Source organism: Lolium rigidum, unplaced genomic scaffold, assembly GCF_022539505.1.
Source record: "Lolium rigidum isolate FL_2022 unplaced genomic scaffold, APGP_CSIRO_Lrig_0.1 contig_5228_1, whole genome shotgun sequence".
Lineage (NCBI taxonomy): Eukaryota > Viridiplantae > Streptophyta > Magnoliopsida > Poales > Poaceae > Lolium > Lolium rigidum.
Window position 1 is genome coordinate 276,761 of NW_025900870.1, and position 10,078 is coordinate 286,838.

Genomic DNA, 10,078 nt, shown 5'->3' on the forward strand with positions numbered 1-10,078 from the left:
CTAATCCTATAGGAATCTTGTAGTGTGAATCCTATATGAATAAAGCATTAGGTCACATACATCATGGAAAAAAATATCGTTCGCTACAATCAAACACACTTCATCTTCCCATATGATTCAAATGGGCAAGTCATCTCAACCTTATGCTTTTCATGTTCCTATTTTTTTCCTAACCTATGAATGAAAGGAACCCTTAGTGTGCAGTTTAGGTAATTTTTTATGATGTAGTGTGTTTATTTTTAAAATAATTTTGCTGATACATCCTGCTGTTACATGGTTAGGTAATTTAGATGATGCAATTTACGTATAAGGAAATATGATGATCAAGTGTAGCGGTGCTAACGAATTTCGATGATGTAATATAGCCACTTTTTAGTTATGCATATGATTCATTATGGTGCTTAGGTTATTATATGGTCATTTTTGCTGAAGAGGCAATAAGGATATGATGGACATGATGGTGCATTGGTCTTGTAGTGCATTTGTACATGATAATGGCGAATTATATGATATTTAAACTAGTCATAGTGAGGAGTAAACATAAAGTAGTAACATGTACTATATGTTAGAGGATCTCCACCGGCAGCCCCCAAATAGGCGCCAGCAGAGCATCCTCTATTTGGGGATGCTGCTCCCACACCGGCGACCCCAATAGTGTAGCCCCATTAGAAATTTAAATTTAGAATGACATTTAAAAATGAAATTCATACGAAATTTATACAAAAGTAACTCGAGTTTAAACCTAAATAAAACTTAAACTTCATCCTAATCTAATGACCGTTGGTTGGGGCGAGCGACGGGCCTGCCTCGTCGTCGTTCTTCGCCTTGACGCCTGTGTTCGTGCCCGCTTCACGTCCCTTACTTCGCGCATCTGGCGGTGGAGCATTGCGGCCGGCATCGTAGGAGCTTGCCGGCGGCGCTATTCCCGCGCTTCCAGCCTTTGGTGAGAAGCCTCGTTCTCGGCGCGGCTCGCTTGCTTGCGGGCGAACGCCTCATAATGGCGATGAGCGTTGAGCTCGTAGAGCTTCTACCGCTCTGCCTCCATGAGGAGGCGTCCCGCCTCCTCCGTGGTCGCTCGCTGGCGCGAGATCTCGAGGGTGTTCTCGAGGTTAGCATCGTTGAAGAACTCCCGCTCCTCCTCCTTCAACCTATGGAAGCGTTGTGCGTTGAACGACGCCAGGATCGCCGCTTGCTCCGGGTCGGCGGGGGCCTGCGGTTGCTCGCCCCACTGCGCCGCCTCCTACGCCGCCTCAGCTTCCGCGTCTACGACATAGGCCTCATGCCACGCCGCCAACCGTGGGTCCTCGTCATCGTCGGAGCTGTACTCCGTGTCGGGCTGCGGCTCCGGCTGCGATAGTGGGGGAGGCAGCACGCGGCCGTTGAGGCCAAGCATGGAGTACGTCGTCTTCAGGCGGTGCGGCATTTTGAGGTGGAGAGGATAGAATGGAGTGGAGGCGATGGTGGAGATGAGAGGATAGCACCGCGGTGGCGGACGACGTACGTACCACATAGCCGTGGCAACTACGCACATTTACGGCGGCGTAGGCGACTGGACACCGCGTGGCCAGTTGCTGCCCTCGTGGCCGCCTTGGTTGCCGCGTGGGAGACTATTAAACGCCAAAAACCAACCTTCTTGCGTCGCGGCCGATGCGAAACGTAGCGTCCTCTCGCTGACAAGGCATCCCCAACCGCGAAAACCGTCGTGCCGCGAGGCGCCGGCGCCCCCGATTCGCGCCGGCCGGCGAGCCCAAAAACCACGCCGTCCCCAAAACGCTATTGGGGCCGCCGGTGGAGATGCTCTTATGACCATCATAATACTCATATGGAGTACTTAAAATATGTGATGTTTATGGCAGAGCTACCACCTCACTCTCTTTCTTCATTTATTAGCAAAATGTCTTGTATACTTATGTGATGTTTACTCCCATTATGAGTACTACTAAGGTCTGTTGTGATGGTACTTTTCATGCAGGGCTACCAACATTCTATCGCCATGAGCCGGAGGGAGTCAAAAGTCCCGAGCAGGAGAGAGGAACCCTTGGCAAGAGCAGCTAGCAATTCTAGGTTGTTATTTGGTTGCAAACCGAGAAGCCACCCTGTGAAGGTTGGGCACCACACTGCAGTGCCTCGTCCCAAGCACTTCTATGTCCGGTTGGCCAACGATGACTTGTATATTCTTGTTATCCCGAAGGAGTTTAGGATTTACGTGAAGGGGCGTCCCTACCCGTACCTAGTGGTGATCAAGAGTTACAAGGAATGCGAGTGGGTTGTCCATGCCAATCGGTACAAAGACGAGGTCATCCTGGATAAAGGGTGGCCTGCATTTGCTTCTTTCCATGACTTGAAGGAAGGTGACTATGTGATGTTCAAGGTCACCGCAGACGGATTCAAGATGACAATGTATGACCTCATCACCTCCTGCGAGAAGGAGTTAATCTGCCGTGAGCACACTGGTCTTCATTAACTTATACTTAGTTTGCACGCCCTTACTTTGATAAATGTTTGTAATAATTAGTGCCATCTTCCTCCTCATCTTAATTACTCCCTCCGTCCACAAATAAGTTTCTCAGATTTTATAGATACAAAGCTGCTTTAGTATGTAGACATATCTCTATGTATGGAAGTTTCCCTTCATGTTTGGCCTCTGATTTGAGAAAAAAAATGTATATGATGGCTTATGTTGACCTGCATGTAGGGGGTGCGTTGTTGTGAACTGAACTGCTGAAAGTTTAATCGTCATGCATGGTCAGGTTATGGTCTTCATTTTTTGAAATCAGAGTAATACCTACCACTATATAATACGGCTGTTTTTGAAATCAGATAAGCCATCACCATGATGCACAAGCAATTATTGGCCGTTGGATTTTCTCACATCAGTTCTCTAACACTTGGATTCGGTCGGCAACCCCGCGCGCCAAAACGAGTCTAACGATGATGTTTTTAGAGTTCTGGTAGACTCACACTGGCGATACACTAAGTGAAATCTTGAGGGATCGTATGTGGCTGCTATGAGCTGAAGTAATCCATGAAACCATGAGCATACATGTAGATGACCTGAAGAACCACCCGCTGCAATTCTCACAAATCCATCTAATCTACATGACTTTGATAAACATTAATTAAGTAGCAGCCACTTAACAATTATTACCCAAAATCTAACAGCTGGTTCGACAACACCTGGTAATTCTATACCTAATAATAAAGGAACTAACTTTTCCGTGGTTCGGTCCATTGGTTTCTGTCAAAATTTTCGTCCAACATTTTCTAGGACCGATTTACCCTCCCACCGAGTTTCATAATACACACATTGCCACCGTGTGTATCGATTCCCTTCTTTTTCTTTCCACCTGACCAAACTTCTTCTCCACAACCGACCGCCAGCCCTCGATCTTCGGCGAGCGGCGCCACCGATCTCCTCCACGGCCTCCGCTTGCTTCCGCTCCTCGCGCGGCGTCTCTCCGCTCCAAATTTCCCTTCCGGCCAACGGGATCCCAGTCGCGGGATCTGACTGGTATCAAGGAGCTGCTACTTCCCGGTGTGCAGACGCCGGTAGGCAGCGGCTGGACTGGGTGATTTTATTGCTGGCGGAGTAGTGGGACGATCTTGTTGCCAGCGGAATCGTGGGAGCCTGACCACACCACCGGGACGCGCAGTTGCTCCGTCCGAGCTCTTGCAGTCAAGGTCTAGCAACATGATGTCTCTGCGCTCGGGAATTCTCTCGATCCCCCTCTCTCCTTGCTGGTCCTCTTCTTTCTCTCCCTGATCTGTTTTTCAATGAGTACGGAAAATGGAGAGGGGTGGATGGGGGTGGGGAAAAAGCAGAAAGCAACGGAGCTGAACGTGGTGTCGTGGCGGCGGTCAATCCAGCAAGAATTGCAGCAAGTTGCTGGTGCCTGCGCCGGCGGTGGCTGGCGGGTGGTCATGCTCTCACTCTTTATGTGAAGACCAGAACTACCTACCCCGCTCAGCTATGTGCTGTACTATACAATGGCTCGGCTCTGTTTCTCTTCAATCTCTCTTTCTTTTGTTCTTACAACAATTTCAGTTTCGGTTTGCGTACACACCTCAGGTCATCCTACCCCAGATGCTATCGCTTCTGAAAGTGCTACCAAGTGGGTACCAACGCTAGCTGGCCACTGGCTGAGCACATCACCCTCTTTTTTACTTTTTGTAAGGAAAGCACATCATACTCAACCTCACGTAGTGATGCACATACAAGTCAATTAGATATTAAACATGTAAGATACTATTTGATGGATTAATAAGTATTTACTCTTGCCGTGAATCTAATCCCAGATTTAGCGTTTCAGCTAACAAAAATCAATATATGAAATATTGTTGGTTGTGATTGTAGGTGGCGACTATCGTCAGCGATGTGAGACTTTAATCAATGCGAACATCGCTGGCAGTGGCGGAGCTTGAAAAAAATTCATGGACGGGCCAGCGTAAAAGAAAGCACAAAAAAAGATGTGGTGAACCATATCTAGACATTAGCTATTACTCAACTTTTTTGTATCCATGGCTGTTGAAATTTGCAAAGTTGAAGAATAAATTTGTGAACAATCCAGAATCCACCGTGCTATCATATTGCTAACCAAGAGGGGACAGAAACAAAAGTACATGGGTAGGAAATTGGAGTAGATTAGGGGCTGATTTCAATAGCTGTGTTGCTTGGCAGCTGGTGGACCACCGGCCGGTGGCCATGTCGCAGAGGTGCGGTTGCAGCTGCAGCTGCAGCGATCTCCTGGACACCCGATGCGTGTGGGTCAAGGCGCGACGCTGATGCCCTCCTGGTTTTTCAGTTTAAATCGCTACCTCCGATAGCGAGGCACCCTCCATTGCAGAGATGAAACTGGGAGTGTCGAGCGAATGAGATAGACAAAGTAATGGGCTTAGTGCGTTTTCATGATCTGTGCTTTAGATACGTAGGAGTACATATTATTTTACTAGAAAAGCTGGGCGGGCCATGGCCCGGTTTTGCCCCAATGAAGCTCCGCTAGTGATCGCTGGTGTGCACCAATACCGCGGATGGTGGGCTACTAAAATGTTCACCCCTTGATGCATCCATCTGCGGCCATTGTTGTTGTGGTCGAGTAGGAGGACTATAAGTTGGCGCATATAATTTTTGTTGAACTTACAATTTTTCCGCTTCTAGCATCGATCGACTCATCGGAAGCTAGATTCGGGCTCATATTCCCTAGAACTTATTGTAATCACGCGTAGAGAAATCCAAATTATCCAAAAATCCGTAGCAACGCACGGGCAATTTTCCTAGTCTCTATAATAAACACGAAAAAACAAATTAACAAGTAAGAAAGGGGTGTCAAGGCCATCAAGACTTAAAAAGGGGAATTAGCACTTAGTAAGCTCTTTGTTTTAAAATAATTGATTTAGATTTGTATATATTTTTATACATACTAAAATACATCTACAAATATGCAAATCTTGATAAATCCATATCAATCATTTTAGAACGGATAAGGTAGGGAGTAGTTAAATTTAATCCATCAAATATGTACCATGGTGATTTTATATGCAGCTGGGCATCAGACATCAAATGCATAATACATACCTTCTGCTAGTATATCAATGCACATCAGTACTTGCTCCAGAAAACCCACATTTTTGTAATTTGGACGTTACGCTAAAATGAACTGCGAAAACAACGTACATTACTTTTGTAGTATTGTACTCCGTACTTGCTCCAGATAATCCCCATTGCTTCTACTACTACTGCCCTGGCTCACATTCATTGTTTCCCCTGACTATTCAGAGCTTTGGACGTCCATCAGAGTAGTACTAGTCAGTAGTACTGCTAGCTCGATCAATGGTGTGCTATAAAAGTCTATACTAGCCAGCAGATGTCCATTCCTCGGGTTGCGTGCTAGAGCCTTCGAACAGAAGGTAGCCGCTCTGGCCCGTTGATTTACGGTGGACGGACAGGATAGAACTTCTATGTGTTGAAGCATACATACTACTTCGGGCCGCTCTCAATTCATTTGCTTCTGCTCCCGAGTCCTGACCCTTCGCAGGCAAGGGAGCCCCCTTTCGGCCGTTGATTTAGGATGGGCGTACCAGATTGCTTGAAGTGAGGGGAGGAGACGGCTGTCTGGTTTTAATAGTGGGCAGTACTTCTTCCTTTCGCTTCTTGCTTCACTTCTAGTCTCCTTCCACTTCTAGCGATGCCTCCGAAGTCAAGGACACCATCTCACTGGAAGAAGCACCATCTAGTGTCAACCAAGACCGCGGAGAGTTCCCACCGGTGGTCTATCCAGATGCTGACTGCGAGAAAGGACCTGCCAGAAAGCGAAGGCCCTGCTTCGCGCTCGTCTCGGAACGGCATCCGTCGTGCGGTCGAAGATTCCTGGTTGGTTTCCATCGCCATGTTTTTAGATTCTTCCTGGCCCGGAGGCCCCAACTATATATTCCGTATTAATCCTTTTTATACATATCTCAGTGCCCCACGACGCACCTTGCCATCTTCTCATGATGACTTCAACCCCTGTCTCATGCGGTTAGAGGTTACCACTGATTCGACATTTTCGTCTTCCTCTCGTCACTTTGTTTGGCTACTGATGATATTGCCATGCAGGAAGCATCGGCATGTTTCAAAGTGGAAGCACCGCCTGACCTAATCGTGGGCCGCTCCACCAAGTAGGCTGGGGGAGAGAAGCACTGCCTCTCATTGTTCTTTAGCTAGTCCTCCGATCCATATTACTTTATGTTAAATGGATGTATCTACAACTGAATTATGTCTAGTGATGGGATTCGTAGCATAGAAAACAAAAAAATCCTACCGCAAGAACGAAAACCAAGCCAAGATGCAAAAATATGGGAGCAACGAGAAGATCACGAGACTAACGCTCGAAGATTTCCAAAGCCTACGAGATTAGATCTCGTTGTTGCAGAAGATGATCACTTGCCGCTTTCAAAAGCGCGTAGAAGATCTTGACGGTGCCACAGTCGGGCAGCACCTCCGTACTCGGTCACACGTTCGGTGTTGATGACAACGTCCTTCTCCCTGTTCCAGCAGGCAGTGGAAGTAGTAGATCCTCCTCGGAATCCCGACAGTACAACGGCGTGGTGGCGGTGGTGCTGGAGAACTCCGGCAGGGCTTCGCCTAAGCACTACTAGAGGTGTATGAGGAGGAGGGGCGGCTAGGGTTTGGGGAGAGGGGGCGCCGGCCTTGGTACCTCTAAGGGGTGCGGCCAAGGTGTGTTTGGTGTTGCCGGCCCCCTCCCCTTGTCCCTCATTATATAGGTGGAACCCCCAAGGGTTTGCCCAAAGTCTTCGAATAAGACCCCAATTCAAAAACTGCCATATGGACGAATCCTACTTGGGGTGGGACTCTCCCCTTTCCCTTGGTGGGGTGGCCGGCCCCCTTAGGTGGAGTCCACCTGGGTCTCCTCCTCCCTTTGGCTGGCCGGCCAAGCTTGGTGGAGTCCCTCCGGGACTCCACCTTCCATGGTGATTTCTTTCGGCCTTTTCTAGAACCTTCTAGAACCTTCCATAAAAACACCGGATCATTTCCAAACATGGAAAGTGACTTCCTATATATGAATCTTATTCTCCGGACCATTCCGGACCTCCTCGTGATGTCCTGGATCCCATCCGAGACTCCGAACAAAATTTCGAACTCCATTCCATATTCCATATCCACTTAAAACGACATCAAACCTTAAGTGTGTCACCCTACGGTTCGTGAACTATGCAGACATGGTTGAGACTCTTCTCCGACCAATAACCAATAGCGGGATCTGGAGATCCATAATGGCTCCCACACATTCAACGATAACTTAGTGATCAATTGAACCATTTACATACGATACCGATTCCCTTTGTCTCGCGATATTTTACTTGTCCGAGGTTTGATCATCGGTATCTCCATACCTTGTTCAACCTCGTCTCCGACAAGTACTCTTTACTCGTACCGTGGCATGTCGTCTCTTGTGACAAAGTCACATGCTTGCAAGCTAATCAGACGACATTCCACCTAGAGGCCCCACAGTATATCTATCCGTCATCGGGATGGACAAATCCCACTCTTGATCCATATGCCTCAACTCATACTTTCCGAATACCTAATTCCCACCTTTATAACCACCCATTTACGCAGTGGCGTTTGATGTAATCAAAGTACCCTTTCGGTATAAGTGATTTACATGATCTCATGGTCGAAGGACTAGGTAACTATGTATCGAAAGCTTATAGCAAATTGAACTTAATGACGTGATCTTATGCTACGCTTAATTGGGTGTGTCCATTACATCCTTCATCTAATGACATAACCTTGTTATTAATAACATCCAATGTTCATGATCATGAAACTATGATCATCTATTAATCAACAAGCTAGTTATATAAGAGGCTTACTAGGGACTCCTTGTTGTTCACATAACACACATGTATCAATGTTTCGGTTAATACAATTATAGCATGGTATGCAAACATTTATCATAAACACAAAGATATATAATAACCACTTTATTATTGCCTCTTGGGCATATCTCCAACAGTCTCCCACTTGCACTAGAGTCAATAATCTAGATTACATTGTAAGGTACCTAACACCCATGGCATTCTGGTGTTGGTCATGCTTTGCCCTAGGGAGAGCTTTAGTCAATGGATCTGCCACATTCAGATCTGTGTGTACTTTGCAAATCTTTACTTCACCATCTTCGATGTACTCGCGAATCGAATGAAAACGCAGCTTGATATGCTTCGACTTCTCGTGTGACCTTGGTTCTTGTGCATTGGCGATGGCACCCATGTTGTCACAGTAAATGACTAGTGGGTCCAATGCACTAGGAACCACACCAAGCTCAACAATGAACCTCTTCATCCATACCGGTTCCGATGAAGCCTCCGAAGCCACTATGTATTCCGATTAAGTTGAAGACTTCGCCACCGTGCACTGCTTGGAACTACTCCAGCTTACTGCAGCACCATTCAATATAAACACGTACCCAGACTGAGACAACGAGCTCTTGGTCCCCGCCATAACAAAGAAACATATCCTTAGTCATTTTCAAGTACTTCAAGATATTCTTGACCGCTTTCCAGTGTTCCATTCCCGGATCACTTTGATATCTGCTGGTCAAACTAATAGCATGAACTGATGTAGCCCCGCTCACCGACGACACTACATCAAGACCAACTAGTCCCCCAAGTGGACCGATGACTCGGGCTCGAGTTAAAGCGCTACACGATAAGGTGAACTCGCTCCTCACCACCCTTGATCTCGGTACCCCTTTGGATGGAATGCTACCTCATGCCGATGTGCTATGTGTCATTAGGTACAAGGCGCATCAAGACACCGGAGAGGAGGACAAGCCATGGTCAAGGGAAGGAGAGGAGCAGCAGGACATGGAAATGATCACGAAGCTGGACCCAACGTCACTCGAAGCACTCAAAGGAAGAGAAGAATGCTGGCCGGCCCAGGACCCGGTCGGACCGGCCCCACAACCGGACCGTCCGGTCCCAGGCCCGGTCAACCGGCCGCCCAACCGGACTTCCCCGCATTGTACCGGGACGCAACCGGACAGAAACTTGCGAGGTTTCCGGTTGGCGACCGGTCGACCGGCCCCAGGACCGGACCACCCGGTCACAGGCCCGGTCTGACCGGCCCCAAACCGGATCCGACGGGAATGACTCACCAAACTGCCTAAGTTATCCATTTGCGTACCTTTTCGCCTTGCTGGCCGTGTATGCCTATATAAGGACCTGGAACCCCTCCTTTACCCCTTAGACATAATTTTGAGCTTAAACCAACTTTGAGCTTAGTCTCCCTAGGGTTAGCATCCATCTTGGACAAGCATCGCTCTGTAATCAAGGCCATCCTTGTTGTTGATTTGGATATTGTCGAGTGAGATTCTAGTGCAAGTCACTCTCTCTCCCTCACCAATCTCTTTTCTCCAACACCAATCTCTCACCGGGAATTCTGCCGAGTGCCTCTTCGGGTGATTCTATTGGCGTGGTCCATCGAGCCACGGGGGTAAGTATCGGGTGTATCGGGTTGGTGTGCGTGCGTGAGTACCGGTGTTTCTCGTGTTCTTCGCGTTCCTCTCGCTCTCCCACC